The following is a 20506-nucleotide window of genomic DNA, read 5'->3' on the forward strand; positions in this document are numbered from 1 at the left end:
AAAGGGGGAAGATAGACAGCCTGCACTCTATCGGCCAGTTAAGACTGAAGCAAACGTTTGGCTTTACCAACCACGTTTGCTAGCTCGAGGAGATCCAACAGAATGTCATGAGAAACAGTGCCAAAAGCTACTGAGAGATGCAACAGAATCACACCAGCTTTCTTCCCCTGGAAGAGACTGGCCTTTATGAACTCTGAGATCTCCAATGGTCAGGGCAGACGCTGGATTGAGTGTCTTGCAGGATATTATTCTCATTAAACTGATGGCTCTAAACCCATTTATTTATGGGCCACTCAGCTAAAGACAGCAAATCAATCAATCAAGGCGCGTATAAAGCGAGACTACTCACCCGTGAGGGTCTCAAGGAGCTGGGGGTGGGGGGGGTGCTGGCTCTGGTCCATCAAGGTCCTCTGTCGATGAGCCAGGTCTTGAGGTCTCTTACGAAGATGGAAAGATGTCAACTGGTTCCCACTGCAATGGTGGTTTTAGTGTGGCAGAAAGCACCCCACTTCAAAATGGAGGTATTAAAAAGATGTACTAATTCAAGTATGCACTATTTGGGTTCTCTCAACTCCTGTGAGGCAAGACCCCCGTTTGCAACTTATTTGTTATTCTCAACTGGTCCTATATGGTCCTGGTACAGCCAGTGCCAGAAAAGGTGCCTCTTTTCACAGTAGGAAACCATGTTGGTATAATACTCATCTCGGGTACCAAAAAGTCATTACGACTTTGATACGAGTAGCACGTTCACTATAGGAATCTGACGCTCATGGGTGGACATATCAGCTCACATACAATCGGCGATCGCATTAAACCCATTCCTATGTGCTGTTCCCATTCACGTTCTGCGTGGACAATTGAGAATTTAGCTGATGCAAGATTGCACTCAACCAAAGATATTATCAATACTTAAGGCCAAATCATATGCCCATATTCAGTGCAGTTTAAACCATATGACAAAACCTAAAACTAGAAATTATCCACACGCTTGCACAACCATGTTTCTCCTACACTCATCAGTAACGCTACACACTTGTTGTAGCATGCCTTACGCAGTCCCAGCCATACACACATAAAATCAAAACACTTTCCACGTGGAAGGACTGCGCTTTAGTACTTTCGATCCGCCAAAAAACGAACTTCTATTGCTTAAGTGTAATACTCAGTTTCCTTTTTGCTTCAAATTACAGAATACAATACTCAAATTGGTGTACTTGTGGTGAAGAAAGGGGCTGAAGCCAGAGTGTTGTTATGAGGGGAGCAGTCAGAAGGAAGAGTAAATGCAGTCTGCCCACGACCTGCCAGTAAATCAGGGCATTATTTTTCAATAGCTGGGCCCCAACGAAATTGGCAGGAAAAATATGTGTTGGCCAAAAACTGACTGTACATGCAATCTCCCATCATAGATTTGAATCATCAAAAAACAGCATGTAGGATTAATGTGCCTGCTGATTGGCATTGCGTGTATCCATTATATGACAGGCTTATGATAAATGTAAGCTATCTCAATAGGTTAATGCCTATGTTGTAGAGATCCTGTGTAGTACTATGTCTCAAGTTCTAATCCTCGTAAAATGTCTCAAGGGGTTATGCGCTCACTGCAAAGAGTTGCATGTGACTGTCACAGCATAAATATGAATCTTTGCAGGTTTCAACTCAATATTTCATTCTTCTATAATTGATCCCATACGTGACATTGAGATAGGGAGTAGAAATAAACACATGTTCTGTTCCACAAACACCTACTCGTTTTGTATGTGATGCTAATGATTATTATTTGGGTAACCACGCCTATAAACGTACATATCAGAAGTACAAAAGGAGCTGCGGGAAGTAAACTCCTGTCTCTCAGCCTAGCTCTTCGGCATCTTTTGAAGCAATAAACAAGGAGACTGTATCTGTGTTCCAGTAATGAGAGACCAAGACTGAGTGCATGGTGTGATTACATAGCTGGGTTCCATTTACACCTTTTGAGGGGGGGGGGTCAAAGTATTTTATTGCATAGGAAAACATACCATCAGATGATATTGTGATACAAGTGCAAAGTATGCTTTCCCTACAAACATTTCAAATACATGATATACAGTTCCCATGTATGTGCTATGCGAACTCATACAGTCACAACTGTAGCGGTACAATGAAATGTAAGAAATAGCTGTGAGACCACTCAGACTCCAGGATCGCTCATAAACTCAATCTATGGGTGAACTTGCGGCATCGTTTACCAGCTAGGACTCAACAGGAGCAAAATGACGCCCTGGCTGTCCTTAAATGGAGGTATTTGGAGCCGGGAGCTGGAAGAGAAAACCTTAGATCTTCCCTCCCTCTGGCAGGCGGCTGCTCAGTTTAGCATACCCTGACAGTACACGTGCACCTGCCACTGCGTTACTCCGACGAAGGTAGAGCGGATTCATCACGGGGCCTGCCGGAATCCGGTTCTCCCACAAGAGTAGCTGCTGGGCCCATAATCTGGTTGTTGCGTTACCATGGCCAAGAATCGTTGTTAAGTGAACAGACTGGGACTGCCAATTCTGTTATCTGCAGTCTGTCATCGGCAATCAGAAAGCACCATACTGTTAAACAATATTCAGCACCTGCCTTACCCAGGGACATCTTAAGAATGATGGGGGCCCTGGGCCAAATGTATTTTGGGGCCCCTGTTTGGACAGCTTGGAATTTATGATCAAGTTTCAGTTCTTTAATTCCCTCTTTGGTCAGGTCACTGGCAGTGCACAGGCACATTCCTCCAAATTATAAATGTTATTCCATCTAATATTCAGGGATAGTGAGTTGTGTTTTCAATACTGTAAGAGCAAGAGCTCACTAATATTACGACAAATAATCTCTGTGACTCCCGCCCATTTCTCATATGTGAGGTCTTGTTTTGATCTGAAAGAAACTTTTTTATGAATTTTTCCATTAAACACAAAAACATAATTTCTCTGCAAAATGTCTGTAATAGACTCTCACACATCAATCACATGTAATTTTTTTTAAACTTATTTTTACTATCCTACTTTAATCACAGAAATTGTAACATTCTACATAAACTCGTAATCTGCCCATGGGCTCTCAACATGGATTACATTGCAATATGTGTGGTGCACCAGGGTTTTGCTCACCGACTCAGCAACCTCATTAAAAACAAGCATTTACAATGTAACGGTCTCGCCTTTGCAAAAGTTAGAGCTATTGGCATCGTAAATGACAACTTTTTTATATATGTGTTGGTTTTGAAATCAGATAAATAAATGGCATTGTCATTTACAATGCCAATAGCTTAATCTCTCGCAAATGCAAGACCTATTGAATTTGCACACACACACACACACACAGAGCCACACACACACACACATGGATGTGGTGGATGTGGTGGTGGTGGATGTGGTGGATGTGGTGGTGGTGGATGTGGTGGTGGTGGATGTGGTGAATGTGGTGGTGGTGAATGTGGTGGTGGTGAATGTGGTGGTGGTGAATGTGGTGGTGGTGGTGGATGTGGTGGTGGTGGATGTGGTGGTGGATGTGGCGGTGGATGTTGTGGTGGTGGTGGATGTGGTGGTGGTGGATGTTGTGGTGGTGGATGTTGTGGATTTGGTGGTGGATGTGGTGGATGTGGTGGATGTGGTGGTGGATGTGGTGGTGGTGGATATGGTGGTGGTGGATGTGGTGGTGGTGGATGTGGTGGTGGTGGATGTGAAGGATGTGGTGGATGTGGTGGTGGTGGATGTGGTGGTGGATGTGATGGTGGTGGATGTGGTGGTGGAAGTTAATTTCGATTACTTTTTAAAAAATGGGCTCGATGAGGTGGAAATGTACAGTAATGCACTTCTAACAGCCCGCGAGCTGTCCTATTTTTAGTCACAATATTGCCTCCGATGTCTCACCTCCCAGCCTGATGCATGACAGGGCTGGTCTCCCCCACCCCAAGCACATGTATTTCTATGACGGAGGAAGCGGCGCCTCCAGGGCTCCTTCACCGGAGCAGGCTAATCTCAGCCTCTTAATCCTGCAGGGAGGAGAGCGCTGGGAGCGGATGCCATCTCTGCGCCTGCGCGTGCTTGGGAGGTGCCTACTCGACGGCTGATCCGGGACACCCTACCTTAGTCTTAGATGGATCCGCAAGCACGGAGGGCAGACGTGTGCGTAGACCCCACGAGTGCATCCTTCACCCACTGGCACCCGTTCGCTGTTCACCCACCTCACGTCTCATCCCGGGAGCAGCGGCGCTGCAGCCAGTGCATAGGGGACACTGATCCAAAGTCACCCCCCAATCCCACAGAAAGCAGAGAGCCCCCAAGCGCAAGGGTGGTGGGGGGGCATGCGAGGATCGGCAACACCAACGTGTCATCAGAGACTCTCAGCCCCCTCCCTAATCCCAAGGCATGGATTAGCAGATAAAGAGCCGTGTGCGAGGCTGCCAGTGACTTAGCGATGCTGCTGAGGCACGCGACCTCCCTTCACAGCATCGGCTGGGAAAAATACAGATCAGAAACAGTGTTTAGTGCACACCCCACTTGTGATCACCGCATCCGAGAGCCGAGGTAGCTGGGGAGGAACAGGATCTGGTTATCAACCTGTCACACACTCGAGATGTGAACAGGTTTTCAGATACAAGGTTCCTTATCTTCTTTATGGGGCCATCTGGACCCATAAAAAAGATAAGAAACCTTTTACGCCAGCAGTAAGTCGGGGAAGTCAATCTGAAAAAGACGGGGCTTAAAGAGAAAGAACGTCACTAGGACCTCTTCTCCAATGGCTGGCCGCCATTTAGGATGCCATTTAGGATGTTTTTTTACCATTTAGGAGGCCAGTCAATGGAGAAGAGGGGCGGGGCTTAACCCTCCTAGTGAAGTTTACTAAGAGACATAAAATCTCGCGAGCTCGACTGCGCATGTGCGCAGTACGCCACATGAGACCTAATAAATTAAAGGGTGGACCAGCGAAGGGTGTGTTGATGTTTTGTTTGTGTCGAAAGTAAATAAAAAAATGTTTTTAAAGTTATATAAAAAAAATGTAAGAATACAAAATTCAAAACAATCTGTTTAGGGATTATTGAAGGTCGTCAAAGCGAGAATCTGCAGAACAGAGCTGACTCTATCAGAACCCCCCCCCCCCCCTCACCCTCAGAGGTTGGGGCCCTGGGCCAGAGCCCAGTTTGCTCATGCTTTGAAACGTCTCTGGCCTTTCCAGATATTCTGGTAATGAAAAAATCCTCTTGCCCAGCAAATATGTGATTGACTTCATCAAAAATAAAAAATAAATTGAATCCTAGCCGGCCCTGCCCAGATTTCAACACAGAATCCGTCTAGGTGTCTGCAGAAGATACATTAACACACCGAGCTATATTAGCAGCTAGGCAGGCTGCAGCAACTCGAGAGTTTGGGAAGTATCCGAGAATGTGTTTTCTTGCCCAGGAGCAGAGACAGGGATGTGGTGGCTAACGCCGCTCTCGGTGAATGGATGTGCATTGATAGCCGAGAGAGCCTAGTACGGGATCGGTCTAATGAAGGGTGGGATGCTGTAAGAATGACAGATGTTCTGAATTAGTGAGTGAATGGCCGCTTTTGTGTCCTTGAAACCTACAAGAAGCTTGACTGAGGTTCTCTGTGTGAACTGCAGGACTGGAGGGTGGTGAAGTATGTGAAATATGCATCAGCACAAAGGGCGTGATAAACGGAAGTCTCTCAGTTTATCCCTCTGTGCCAGGTGGCTTACCCGGAAGTGTTGGGGGATGTTCTCCCTTAGAGGGCAAACGAACATTTGCGGTACCTGGCCGGACACAAGTCCAACCTGTTGCTTCCTATCATCCTCACCCCAAACAAATACATGTTCAGCAGCTTTTCTCAAACCAAGTCTCATTCGTCTAGTCAGAGGGATGGGACGCATTTCGCACAGACCCACCCATTTTCCACGGCCTCGATTTTGTATTTTCTTCCTTCTGTACCTTTAAAGGTATCCCCTATAGACAGCTTTAAGATGTCAATTGTTGAAAACATATATTGTAAGGGCCACTGGAATTATGCGGCAGAGGGGGGCCAAATTATGTGACAGGTTTGAGTAAATTATGTGGCAAGATAACGCAAAATATGCACGTAATGTGGCACATTTTGCTATAGCTTTACTTCATTATGTTATCACTTTTACACTGTTTGGGCATTGGTTGAACCTCGTTAGTACCAGTTTAACAGGTGACCTGTCATCATTTTCTAAGGGCCTTTCACTGCGCGGCAACACATGTCGATGCATTTTTAGAAACTTTTGAACCCTCTGAGCTAGAAACTATTTTTTGTTAAAATCTGCAGAATATGTAGCAGAGCAGATTATGACGGGTATAAAAGTACAGTTTCACATGTAAATTCCCATAAGAAAGTTTTTTTCCGATACAGAAAAAAGGCTGAATGGAATTACACCAACATTTGCACAAAGTTAGAACTTTACTCAGAAAACAAGTTTTGTTATTTGGTGTAAATCTTTTCAGCCGTTTTCGAGCAGTTGGCATTTTAGGAAAAAACATGGGATGGGCATGAAGATCTCAAAGCCGATAAAAAGTTAGTGATATCTGGACTGTTGGTGTCTAGTAGTGCTCTGACGGGCCCATTCACAGTCAATGGGCAAACCTGGCTCTTTGAATGATCCCCTATCAAACAAGCATTGGAAATGCAATAGGTCTCGCAGCATTAGAGTTAGTGCTTTTAGAATTGTTTATGGGTTTTTTGTAAATCTTTAGCATTTTTGTTTCCTGTAGCCAATGCTAAAGAATTTTAAAAAAAAGCCATAAACATTTCTAAAAGCTCTAACTCAAATGCTCCGAGACCTATTGCACTGTGTGAGGGTGAGGGGTTGAGGGTGAGTGAGGGTGAGTGAGGGTGAGGGTGAGTGTGAGTTAGGGTGAGGGGTTGAGGGTGGGTGAGGGTGAGGGGTTGAGGGTGAGTGAGGGTGAGGGGTTGAGGGTGAGTGAGAGTGAGGGTGAGTGAGGGTGGGTGAGGGTGAGTGAGGGTGAGTGAGGGTGAGGGGTTGAGGGTGAGTGAGGGTGAGGGCGAGTGAGGTGTTGAGGGTGAGTGAGGGTGAGGGTGAGGGGTTGAGGGTGAGGGTAGGTGAGGGGTTGAGGGTGAGTGAGGGTGAGTGAGGGTGATGCTGAGGGGTTGAGGGTGAGTGAGGGTGAGGGGTTGAGGGTGGGTGAGGGATTGAGGGTGAGTGAGGGTGAGGGGTTGAGGGTGAGTGAGGGTGAGGGATTGAGGATGAGTGAGGGTGAGGGGTTGAGGGTGAGTGAGGGTGAGGGGTTGAGGGTGAGTGAGGGTGAGGGGTTGAGGGTGAGTGAGTGAGTGAGGGTGAGTGAGGGTGAGTGAGGGTGAGGGGTTGAGGGTGAGTGAGGGTGAGTGAGGGTGAGGGGTTGAGGGTGAGTGAGTGAGGGTGAGTGAGGGTGAGGGGTTGAGGGTGAGTGAGGGTGAGGGGTTGAGGGTGAGTGAGTGAGGGTGAGTGAGGGTGAGTGAGTGAGGGTGAGGGGTTGAGGGTGAGTGAGGGTGAGGGTGAGTGAGGGTGAGGGTGAGTGAGGGTGAGGGTGAGTGAGGGTGAGGATGAGTGAGGGTGAGTGATGGTGAGGGTGAGTGAGGGTGAGTGAGGGTGAGGGGTTGAGGGTGAGGGTGAGTGAGGGTGAGTGAGGGTGAGGATGAGTGAGGGTGAGTGATGGTGAGGGTGAGTGAGGGTGAGGGTGAGTGAGGGTGGAGGGTGAGGGGGTGAGGGTGAGTGAGAGTGAGGGTGAGTGAGGGTGAGGGGTTGAGGGTGAGTGAGGGTGAGGGATTGAGGGTGAGGGATTGAGGGTGAGTGAGGGTGAGGGATTGAGGGTGAGTGTGGGTGAGGGATTGAGGGTGAGTGAGGGTGAGGGGTTGAGGGTGAGTGAGGGATTGAGGGTGAGTGAGGGTGAGTGAGGGTGAGGGATTGAGGGTGAGTGAGGGTGAGGGGTTGAGGGTGAGTGAGGGATTGAGGGTGAGTGAGGGTGAGTGAGGGTGAGTGAGGGTGAGGGGTTGAGGGTGAGTGAGTGAGGGTGAGTGAGGGTGAGGGGTTGAGGGTGAGGGGTTGAGGGTGAGTGAGTGAGGGTGAGTGAGGGTGGGTGAGTGAGGGTGAGTGAGGCTGAGGGAGGGGGTGAGGGTGAGTGAGGGTGAGTGAGGGTGAGTGAGAAAAAAATAAGAGCAGACAGTGCTGGGGCTTGACTGGCTATTAGCAGAGAGCGCCCGAGGGTCAGATACAGTGCCTGGAAGCGAGGACATCACAGCCTGCTCGACTTCAAACCCAAACGCAGCGGCAGGCTTAGCATTAGACTCCCACTGCTATATGGTGACCAAAAGAGGAAACTGTATGTTCCTGGAAGCGGATGTCCGAAGAGATGGGAAACCTGTGGAAGAGAGCGACGGTGGGGCGACAACGATTATGGCTTCGTTTGCTTTTGGTATCCGACTGGCTGCTGCGTTCCGGTTCTGAGCCGTGGAAGTTAAAGGGGTTCTCGCAGAGTCAACGAGGCAAAACGCGAAGGAAAGAACCATGGCTGAAGACGGGTAACATTATATTAAATCTACATCCGTTTGCAAGCGCTAAACGAAGCCTGACATGGGCGAGCAATAATTCAGTGCAAATACTGTAGCGGGGCAGCCAGGATTGGATATAGTATAATTGAGCACGTGTTTTTTTATCAACAATGACGCGAGATTTGCTACGTAAATTCAAGAGGCTGTAAAAGTTACAACTATTTGCGTGTGTGCGCGTGAGTGAGCTCTTCTTTGCTTTTAATCTTTTGGCGCGATATATTTAAGTTGGAACGCAAACGACGACAGCGCGTTCGCCTCTTTTAACTCTGCGCCAGTCAGACAAGGATTTTACTTCAGGAAGGTCTGGAGTTGTGTTTGAGTAAGTTTGCTCTCGTTTGCATGTACCTGACAAAGCCCCAGCATATACTTAGTTTCCAGGTAACTTCGCAAACCGTGTGAAATCCCGAATGTGAACTGTAAATCAATTGGTCAGAATAAACTGTTAAACAAACACAAGAAACAGTCGGACAGGAAGCAATCGCAGGAGCAGGCTCATGTGTGCAGCAGTTACAGAGCGCACACACAGAACTGGAGACCAGTTACAGTCAACGAACAATCGCAGGCAGGAGCAGTCACAGGCGGAGAGAAACGATGCGGTCACAGACATGGAGCAGTAACATGTAAGGGAGGGGTCGCCTGCAGGAGGCAGTCGAATTCGGAGAGCTGCTGCAGGCACGCGGTACTCACAGGCAGGGCTGGCGCAGGCAGGGGCTTCACTCGAGGAGGCTGCGGGGACCAGTGGAGGGGGGAGGAGAAATGCGACACGGCGGGAAGGGGAGGGACAACCAAAGAAGACGGAGACCCCAAAGACAGGCAGGAAGCAGGGACAGGCAGCGTGGGAACCGGGAACGGAGGAGAGAGGCAAGAGGAAGGAAGGACGAGGAGAGGAAGGCCATTGAAGGGGGCGACTGAACCTCAAGGCAGAAAATTGAGGAGCATAATTGAAAAGGAGGCCGAAGGAAAATGTTTAAATTGAGGGACAAAGGTAGAAGGTGGGGGCACTTGGGAGAAATATTGTAAAGCTCGAGGAAAAAGAATACAGGAAGGGAATACCTGAAAGGAGAGAGACAAACGGAAACAAGCCTTTCACCGTAACACGGCGGGCAGGGGAGGGGGCGGGCAGGGGAGGGGGCGGAGAGGGGAGAGGTGCGACACGGCAGGCAGGCAGGGGAGGAGAGTAGGAGGAGGAGGGGGGAGGAGAGTAGGGGAGGCACGGCCTAGCGGCAGGCAGGCAGGGGAGGAAAGGAGGAGGGGGGAGGAGAGTAGGGGAGGCACGGCCTAGCGGCCGTGCAATCAAGTAGTGAGGGGCGGAGCTGGGGGAGGCTGTGAGAGAGAGTAGGCGGCTGGGGGCATGTGCACGCGCATTTAAGCTCAATGCGCATGCGCATTGAGCTTAAATTTCTCGTGCACTGCAAGGAATCGCCACGATTCCTTGCAGTGTGGATAAAGAGCGGATAAGTGCCAATACTCTCGCCTTGCTCGATGCGCATGCGCATCGACAGGCGAGACCTAAAAGGGATCAGCAGTGCCTCCCTTTCCCCCCTAGTGCCTTGAGACCCTCACGGGTGAGTAGCCACGTTTTGCAAGCCCCTGATTTATTGATGGATTGGGACTGGCTGGCCAGAGCATAGAGAATATGCTATGGCAACCACCATTACGGCTCCTAAAAAAATGAAATGGAGAAGTTTTCCATACTTTCAAGCATTAGCATTTCTGGTGCATGGGCTTTTTAGGGCTCGGGCCTAAGCCTCCACTTCGTGGAGGCGGAGCTTGCGAGCCCTAATGTGTTCAATGCAGAAAGGGGTCCAGGCTGGCACATTCCTTAGTTTTTTATGGAATCTGCCTAGTGATTCGTCTTCGCTGTGCTGTGTATTTAGTAGTGTTGACCTGATAGGCTGTAAGTAATTTACTCGTGCCCGATGTGGCATATTCTGTGCGAGAACGAGCACGGCAGAGTGATTAATCTTAATTAGGAGCTGTCAGAGTGGCCGTGTAATGCAATCCAGATGGTGCGAGCGCTGCATAAAGTGTTCGGCAGAAGAATACATAAATCCTCAATTACCAGCTGTCCGAGGTGCCGGTAATTGAAGGCAGATGGTGGTGGGAGCGTGTGCACTGCTGTGTTTTTTGTAGAGAATCACATGCATCAGATTTGGTGCGTAGTGCAGAGGCGTAGTGCAGAGGCGTAGTGCGTAGTGCAGAGGTGTAGTGCGTAGTGCATAGTGCAGAGGCGTAGTGCGTAGTGCAGAGGTGTAGTGCGTAGAGCAGAGGCATAGTGCATAGGCGTAGTGCGTAGTGCAGAGTGCGTAGTGCAGAGGCGTAGTGCGTAGTGCAGAGGCGTAGTGCAGTGGCGTAGTGCGTAGTGCAGAGGCGTAGTGCAGAGGCGTAGTGCGTAGTGCAGAGGCGTAGTGCAGAGGCGTAGTGCGTAGTGCAGAGGCGTAGTGCAGAGGCGTAGTGCGTAGTGCAGAGGCATAGTGCGTAGTGCATAGGCGTAGTGCTTAGTGCAGAGTGCGTAGTGCAGAGGCGTAGTGCGTAGAGCAGAGGCGTAGTGCAGAGGCGTAGTGCGTAGTGCAGAGGCGTAGTGCGTAGTGCAGAGGCGTAGTGCGTAGTGCAGAGGCGTAGTGCAGAGGTGTAGTGTGTAGTGCAGAGGCGTAGTGCGTAGTGCAGAGGCGTAGTGCGTAGTGCAGAGGCGTAGTGCAGAGGCGTAGTGCGTAGTGCAGAGGTGTAGTGCGTAGTGCAGAGGCGTAGTGCGTAGTGCAGAGGCTTAGTGCGTAGTGCAGAGGCGTAGTGCGTAGTGCAGAGTGCAGAGGCGTAGTGCGTAGTGCAGAGGCGTAGTGCAGAGTGCAGAGGCATAGTGCAGAGGCGTAGTGCAGAGGCGTAGTGCAGAGGCGTAGTGCAGAGTGCGTAGTGCAGAGGCGTAGTGCGTAGTGCAGAGGCGTAGTGCGTAGTGCAGAGGCGTAGTGCAGAGGCGTAGTGCAGAGGCGTAGTGCAGAGGCGTAGTGCATAGTGCAGAGGCGTAGTGCATAGTGCAGAGGCGTAGTGCGTAGTGCAGAGGCGTAGTGCGTAGTGCAGAGTGCAGAGGCGTAGTGCGTAGTGCAGAGGCGTAGTGCGTAGTGCAGAGGCGTAGTGCAGAGGTGTAGTGCAGAGGCGTAGTGCGTAGTGCAGAGGCGTTGTGCAGAGGCGTAGTGCGTAGTGCAGAGGCGTAGTGCAGAGGCGTAGTGCAGAGTGCAGAGGCGTAGTGCATAGTGCAGAGGTGTAGTGCGTAGTGCAGAGGCGTAGTGCGTAGTGCAGAGGCGTAGTGCGTAGTGCAGAGGCGTAGTGCAGAGGCGTAGTGTGTAGTGCGTAGTGCAGAGGCATAGTGCGTAGTGCAGAGGCGTAGTGCAGAGTGCAGAGGTGTAGTGCAGAGGCGTAGTGCGTAGTGCAGAGTGCAGAGGCGTAGTGCAGAGGCGTAGTGCAGAGTGCAGAGGCGTAGTGCAGAGGCGTAGTGCGTAGTGCAGAGGCGTAGTGCGTAGTGCAGAGGCGTAGTGCGTAGTGCAGAGGCGTAGTGTGTAGTGCGTAGTGCAGAGGCGTAGTGCGTAGTGCAGAGGCGTAGTGCAGAGTGCAGAGGTGTAGTGCAGAGGCGTAGTGCGTAGTGCAGAGTGCAGAGGCGTAGTGCAGAGTGCAGAGGCGTAGTGCAGAGGCGTAGTGCGTAGTGCAGAGGCGTAGTGCAGAGTGCAGAGGTGTAGTGCAGAGTGCAGAGGCGTAGTGCAGAGGCGTAGTGCGTAGTGCAGAGGCGTAGTGCGTAGTGCAGAGGCGTAGTGCGTAGTGCAGAGGCGTAGTGCGTAGTGCAGAGGCGTAGTGCAGAGGCGTAGTGCGTAGTGCAGAGTGCAGAGGCGTAGTGCGTAGTGCAGAGGTGTAGTGCGTAGTGCAGAGGCGTAGTGCGTAGTGCAGAGGCGTAGTGCGTAGTGCAGAGGCGTAGTGCGTAGTGCAGAGTGCAGAGGCGTAGTGTGTAGTGCAGAGGCGTAGTGCAGAGTGCAGAGGCATAGTGCAGAGGCGTAGTGCAGAGGCGTAGTGCAGAGGCGTAGTGCAGAGGCGTAGTGCAGAGTGCGTAGTGCAGAGGCGTAGTGCGTAGTGCAGAGGCGTAGTGCAGAGGCGTAGTGAAGAGGCGTAGTGCAGAGTGCAGAGGCGTAGTGCATAGTGCAGAGGCGTAGTGCGTAGTGCAGAGGCGTAGTGCGTAGTGCAGAGGCGTAGTGCATAGTGCAGAGTGCAGAGGCGTAGTGCGTAGTGCAGAGGCGTAGTGCGTAGTGCAGAGGCGTAGTGCGTAGTGCAGAGGCGTAGTGCAGAGTGCAGAGGCGTAGTGCAGAGTGCAGAGGCGTAGTGCAGAGTGCAGAGGCGTAGTGCGTAGTGCAGAGGCGTAGTGCGTAGTGCAGAGGCGTAGTGCAGAGGCGTAGTGCAGAGGCGTAGTACAGAGGCGTAGTGCAGAGGCGTAGTGTGTAGTGCAGAGTGCAGAGGCGTAGTGCGTAGTGCAGAGGCGTAGTGCGTAGTGCAGAGGCGTAGTGCAGAGGTGTAGTGCGTAGTGCAGAGTGCAGAGGCGTAGTGCGTAGTGCAGAGGCGTAGTGCGTAGTGCAGAGGCGTAGTGCGTAGTGCAGAGGCGTAGTGCGTAGTGCAGAGGCGTAGTGCGTAGTGCAGAGGCGTAGTGCGTAGTGCAGAGTGCAGAGGCGTAGTGCAGAGGCATAGTGCAGAGGCGTAGTGCAGAGTGCAGAGGCGTAGTGCAGAGTGCAGAGGCGTAGTGCGTAGTGCAGAGGCGTAGTGCAGAGGCGTAGTGCGTAGTGCAGAGGCGTAGTGCAGAGTGCAGAGGCGTAGTGCGTAGTGCAGAGGCGTAGTGCAGAGGCGTAGTGTGTAGTGCAGAGGCGTAGTGCAGAGGCGTAGTGCAGAGGCGTAGTGCGTAGTGCAGAGGCGTAGTGCATAGTGCAGAGGCGTAGTGCATAGTGCAGAGGCGTAGTGTGTAGTGCAGAGGCGTAGTGCGTAGTGCAGAGGCATAGTGCAGAGGCGTAGTGCGTAGTGCAGAGGCGTAGTGCGTAGTGCAGAGGCGTAGTGCGTAGTGCAGAGGCGTAGTGCGTAGTGCAGAGGCGTAGTGCGTAGTGCAGAGGCGTAGTGCAGAGGCGTAGTGCAGAGTGCAGAGGCGTAGTGCAGAGGCGTAGTGCGTAGTGCAGAGGCGTAGTGCGTAGTGCAGAGGCGTAGTGCGTAGTGCAGAGGCGTAGTGCGTAGTACAGAGGCGTAGTGCGTAGTGCGTAGTGCAGAGGCGTAGTGCAGAGTGCAGAGGCGTAGTGCATAGTGCAGAGGCGTAGTGCGTAGTGCAGAGGCGTAGTGCGTAGTGCAGAGGCGTAGTGCGTAGTGCAGAGGCGTAGTGCGTAGTGCAGAGGCGTAGTGCAGAGGCGTAGTGCGTAGTGCAGAGGCGTAGTGCGTAGTGCAGAGGCGTAGTGCGTAGTGCAGAGGCGTAGTGCGTAGTGCAGAGGCGTAGTGCGTAGTGCGTAGTGCAGAGGCGTAGTGCGTAGTGCAGAGTGCAGAGGCGTAGTGCGTAGTGCAGAGGCGTAGTGCAGAGTGCAGAGGCATAGTGCAGAGGCGTAGTGCAGAGGCGTAGTGCAGAGGCGTAGTGCAGAGGCGTAGTGCAGAGTGCGTAGTGCAGAGGCGTAGTGCAGAGGCGTAGTGCGTAGTGCAGAGGCGTAGTGCGTAGTGCAGAGGCGTAGTGCAGAGGCGTAGTGCAGAGTGCAGAGGCGTAGTGCGTAGTGCAGAGGCGTAGTGCGTAGTGCAGAGGCGTAGTGCGTAGTGCAGAGGCGTAGTGCGTAGTGCAGAGGCATAGTGCGTAGTGCAGAGGCGTAGTGCGTAGTGCAGAGGCGTAGTGCGTAGTGCAGAGGCGTAGTGCAGAGTGCAGAGGCGTAGTGCAGAGGCGTAGTGCGTAGTGCGTAGTGCAGAGGTGTAGTGCGTAGTGCAGAGGCGTAGTGCAGAGGCGTAGTGCAGAGGCGTAGTGCAGAGGTGTAGTGCGTAGTGCAGAGGCGTAGTGTGTAGTGCAGAGTGCAGAGGCGTAGTGCGTAGTGCAGAGACGTAGTGCGTAGTGCAGAGGCGTAGTGCAGAGTGCAGAGGAGTAGTGCGTAGTGCAGAGTGCAGAGGCGTAGTGCAGAGTGCAGAGGCGTAGTGCGTAGTGCAGAGGCGTAGTGCAGAGTGCAGAGGCGTAGTGCGTAGTGCAGAGGCGTAGTGCGTAGTGCAGAGGCGTAGTGCGTAGTGCAGAGTGCAGAGGCGTAGTGCAGAGGCATAGTGCAGAGGCGTAGTGCAGAGTGCAGAGGCGTAGTGCAGAGTGCAGAGGCGTAGTGCGTAGTGCAGAGGCGTAGTGCAGAGGCGTAGTGCAGAGGCGTAGTGCGTAGTGCAGAGGCGTAGTGCGTAGTGCAGAGTGCAGAGGCGTAGTGCGTAGTGCAGAGGCGTAGTGCAGAGGCGTAGTGTGTAGTGCAGAGGCGTAGTGCAGAGGCGTAGTGCGTAGTGCAGAGGCGTAGTGCGTAGTGCAGAGGCGTGGTGCGTAGTGCAGAGGCGTAGTGTGTAGTGCAGAGGCGTAGTGCGTAGTGCAGAGGCGTAGTGCGTAGTGCAGAGGCGTAGTGCGTAGTGCAGAGGCGTAGTGCGTAGTGCAGAGGCGTAGTGCGTAGTGCAGAGTGCGTAGTGCAGAGGCGTAGTGCGTAGTGCAGAGGCGTAGTGCGTAGTGCAGAGGCGTACTGCGTAGTGCAGAGTGCAGAGGCGTAGTGCGTAGTGCAGAGGCGTAGTGCAGAGGCGTAGTGCAGAGGCATAGTGTGTAGTGCAGAGGCGTAGTGCGTAGTGCAGAGGCATAGTGCGTAGTGCAGAGGCGTAGGGCAGAGGCGTAGTGCAGAGGCGTAGTGCGTAGTGCAGAGGCGTAGTGCGTAGTGCGTAGTACAGAGGCGTAGTGCAGAGGCGTAGTGCGTAGTGCAGAGGCGTAGTGCGTAGTGCAGAGGCGTAGTGCAGAGGCGTAGTGCGTAGTGCAGAGGCGTAGTGCGTAGTGCAGAGGCGTGGTGCGTAGTGCAGAGTGAAGCCAATGCATATCTACAGGCTAGCGATGACAGTGCATATCTACAGGCTAGTGAAGCTAATGCATATCTACAGGCTAGCAATGACAGAGCATATCTACAGGCTAGTGAAGCCAATGCATATCTACAGGCTAGCAATGACAGTGCATATCTACAGGCTTTTGAAGCCAATGCATATCTACAGGCTAGCGATGACAGTGCATATCTACAGGCTCGCGATGACAGTGCATATCTACAGGCTAGCGATGACAGAGCATATCTACAGGCTAGCGATGACAGTGCATAACTACAGGCTAGTGAAGCCAATGCATATCTACAGGCTAGCGATGACAGAGCATATCTACAGGCTAGCGATGACAGTGCATATCTACAGGCTAGCGAAGCCAATGCATATCTACAGGCTAGCGATAACAGTGCATTTCTACAGGCTAGCGATGACAGTGCATATCTACAGGCTAGCGATGACAGTGCATATCTACAGGCTAGTGAAGCCAATGCATATCTACAGGCTAGCGATGACAGAGCATATCTACAGGTTAGCGATGACAGTGCATATCTACAGGCTAGCGAAGTCAGTGCATATCTACAGGCTAGCAAAGTCAGTGCATATCTACAGGCTAGCGATGACAGTGCATATCTACAGGCTAGCGATGACAGTGCATATCTACAGGCTAGCGATGACAGTGCATATCTACAGGCTAGCGATGACAGAGCATATCTACAGGCTAGCGATGACAGTGCATAGCTACAGGCTAGCGATGACAGTGCATAGCTACAGGCTAGCGATGACAGTGCATAGCTACATGCTAGCGATGACAGTGCATATCTACAGGCTAGCGATGACAGTGCATATCTACAGGCTAGCGATGACAATGCATATGTACAGGCTAGCAATGACAGAGCATATCTACAGGCTAGCGATGACAGTGCATATCTACAGGCTTTTGAAGCCAATGCATATCTACAGGCTAGCGATGACAGTGCATATCTACAGGCTAGCGATGACAGTGCATATCTACAGGCTAGCGATGACAGTGCATATCTACAGGCTAGCGATGACAGTGCATATCTACAGGCTAGCGATGACAGAGCATATCTACAGGCTAGCGATGACAGTGCATATCTACAGGCTAGCGATGACAGTGCATATCTACAGGCTAGCGATGACAGTGCATATCTACAGGCTAGCGATGACAATGCATATGTACAGGCTAGCAATGACAGAGCATATCTACAGGCTAGCGATGACAGTGCATATCTACAGGCTTTTGAAGCCAATGCATATCTACATGCTAGCGATGACAGTGCATATCTACAGGCTAGCGATGACAGTGCATATCTACAGGCTAGGGATGACAGTGCATATCTACAGGCTAGCGATGACAGAGCATATCTACAGGCTAGCGATGACAGTGCATAACTACAGGCTAGTGAAGCCAATGCATATCTACAGGCTAGCGATGACAGAGCATATCTACAGGCTAGCGATGACAGTGCATATCTACAGGCTAGCGAAGCCAATGCATATCTACAGGCTAGCGAAGCCAATGCATATCTACAGGCTAGCGAAGCCAATGCATATCTACAGGCTAGCGATAACAGTGCATATCTACAGGCTAGCGATGACAGAGCATATCTACAGGCTAGCGATGACAGTGCATATCTACAGGCTAGCGATGACAGCCAATGCATATCTACAGGCTAGCGATGACAGAGCATATCTACAGGCTAGCGATGACAGAGCATATCTACAGGCTAGCGATGATAGCGCATATCTACAGGCTAGCGATGACAGTGCATAACTGCAGGCTAGTGAAGCCAATGCATATCTACAGGTTAGCGATGACATGGCATATCTACTGACTAGCGATGATGGTGCATATCTACAGGCTAGTGAAGCCAATGCATATCTACAGGCTAGCGATGACAGTGCATATCTACATGCTAGCGATGACCGAGCATATCTACAGGCTAGCGATGACAGTGCATATCTACAGGCTAGCGATGATAATGCATATCTACAGGCTAGCGACGACAGCGCATATCTACAGGATAGCAATGACAGCGCATATCTACAGGCTAGCGATGACAGTGCATATCTACAGGCTAGCGATGACGGTGCATACCTACAGGCTAGTGAAGCCAATGCATATCTAGCTAGGCTAGCGATGACAGTGCATATCTACAGGCTAGCGATGACAGAGCATATCTACAGGCTAGCGATGACAGCGCATATCTACAGGCTAGCGATGACAGTGCATAACTAGAGGCTAGCGATGACGGTGCATATCTACAGGCTAGTGAAGCCAATGCATATCTACAGGCTAGCGATGACAGTGCATATCTACAGGCTAGCGATGACAGTGCATATCTACAGGCTAGCTATGATAATGCATATCTACAGGCTAGCGACGACAGCGCATATCTACAGGCTAGCAATGACAGTGCATATCTACAGGCTAGCGATGACGGTGCATACCTACAGGCTAGTGAAGCCAATGCATATCTAGCTAGGCTAGCGATGACAGTGCATATCTACAGGCTAGCGATGACAGAGCATATCTACAGGCTAGCGATGACAGCGCATATCTACAGGCTAGCGATGACAGTGCATAACTACAGGCTAGCGATGACGGTGCATATCTACAGGCTAGTGAAGCCAATGCATATCTACAGGCTAGCAATGACAGTGCATATCTACAGGCTAGCGATGACAGTGCATATCTACAGGCTAGCTATGATAATGCATATCTACAGGCTAGCGACGACAGCGCATATCTACAGGATAGCAATGACAGCGCATATCTACAGGCTAGCGATGACAGTGCATATCTACAGGCTAGCGATGACGGTGCATACCTACAGGCTAGTGAAGCCAATGCATATCTAGCTAGGCTAGCGATGACAGTGCATATCTACAGGCTAGCGATGACAGAGCATATCTACAGGCTAGCGATGACAGCGCATATCTACAGGCTAGCGATGACAGTGCATAACTACAGGCTAGCGATGACGGTGCATATCTACAGGCTAGTGAAGCAAATGCATATTTACAGGTTAGCAATGACAGTGCATATCTACAGGCTAGCGATGATGGTGCATATCTACAGGCTAGTGAAGCCAATGCATATCTACAGGCTAGCAATGACAGTGCATATCTACAGGCTAGCGATGACAGTGCATATCTACAGGCTAGCTATGATAATGCATATCTACAGGCTAGCGACGACAGCGCATATCTACAGGATAGCAATGACAGCGCATATCTACAGGCTAGCGATGACAGTGCATATCTACAGGCTAGCGATGACGGTGCATACCCACAGGCTAGTGACGCCAATGCATATCTACAGGCTAGCGATGACAGTGCATATCTACAGGCTAGCGATGACAGTGCATAGACTCACAAGGAGACCACAGGCAGCTGAGGTGCAATCTTCTCCCACTCACAAGAACGACATCACAGGCAGCAGCAGTGCAAGCTTCTTACACTCACAAGGAGACCACAGGCAGCAGAGGTGCAAGCTTCTCACACTCACAAGAAGGACATCACAGGCAAGTGGTGCAATATTCGCACACTCACAAGGAGATTACTGGCAGTACACACCACATGAACACACTCCATAACACATAGCAACAATACATTGGCATGTACAATGCCATTAGCTCAAACTCAAATAAATCCGAGCCCGATTGCATTTCTAATGCTTGTTCTCAGAGGCTCTGGAGTATGGGGACTCTTGTTGGTAGGTCTTAAGGCTAAACATGCAGCATGTTAAAAGTAAAAGAAAAACTTCATGCACACATTTTAATGAAGCTGAAATGCTTTATTGACAGTGACATGGTTGACAATGAATCATTATATGCTTTAATGAAGGGTATGGTATTATTAATGATCCTTCGGTTAACAGCGAGTCATCACATATTCTAAGGAATTTCATTGTAAGATGGTAACATCCCTGGCAGTTTTAATGAAGTTGCAATGATATGTTATATGTTTCTGTTTTTAAGAATCTGGTGAAAAGCCGACAACCACAGTATCCCTGCCTTTCAATAACTACAATCCCTTACATTGCGGTATTATGGTCTCAAGGTTCAGGGTCAGGTTCAAGGCTCTCCTGAGGTGCATTTTGTTAGAAGGATGCTCCCATAGGTATTTCCACCTGCTTACTCGAGTATATTTGCAGATTATTGAATAGTATTAAGTAGTGTGTGCATAACAAAATACTTTTCCTTTTATAAGTAAAACCACTGTCTAGACAATGATTGATTGGGTGTCGTTCATACAGTATCTGCAGACTGGGGTACTAGTCCACACCATCTCCCGAGTAGTCCTTGGACTGCTCAGCCTCTCTACCCTGAGAGAGTTAAGTGCTGCTAAGGGGTACTTGGTTTTCAGTAGAGGGAAGAAATGCAGAATAGTTCCTTGAGAAGGACCCACGTCCTTCCCAACTAATATGCCACCTTCTTAAACTGGTGGGGGTTGGGCGCAGGGGCTAGCCATAAGCCCGGCCCTGCACCCAACCGCCGCTTCATGTGGCCAAAGGCTTAATGCAGTACAGGGTTGGTCACCTGCAGGGGAATAGGTGGATGACTAACTGGAGGCCATGCCCTGCATCCAATCACCCTCTGTGCACTGCCGAATGCTGTGCAAAGCGAGGAAGGGGGGTGCTTGAGGTGGTTGGATGCCTGCTGATGATTGGGCGCTGATCCTTGTCAAAGCTTACATTTAAAAAAAGCTCAGTAAATCACTGAAAAAAACAAGGGTTAATGATGTTCTAGTTAGGTATTGAAATGAAATAAGAACTAACATTTAAAAAACACTGAAATTCGTCACTTATAGTTTAGTGAACTAACTATAAC

The 20506-nt window shown here is 50.6% G+C and overlaps 1 protein-coding gene across 5 annotated transcripts in view; it reads right to left on the reverse strand.

The window, feature by feature from the left end:
• The window catches only part of RO60 (Ro60, Y RNA binding protein), a 306652-nt gene that overhangs the window by 207884 nt on the left and 78262 nt on the right, over window positions 1-20506 (reverse strand). The window lies entirely within an intron of this gene.

Source organism: Lissotriton helveticus, chromosome 1_1 (genome assembly GCF_964261635.1).
Source record: "Lissotriton helveticus chromosome 1_1, aLisHel1.1, whole genome shotgun sequence".
Taxonomy (NCBI): domain Eukaryota; kingdom Metazoa; phylum Chordata; class Amphibia; order Caudata; family Salamandridae; genus Lissotriton; species Lissotriton helveticus.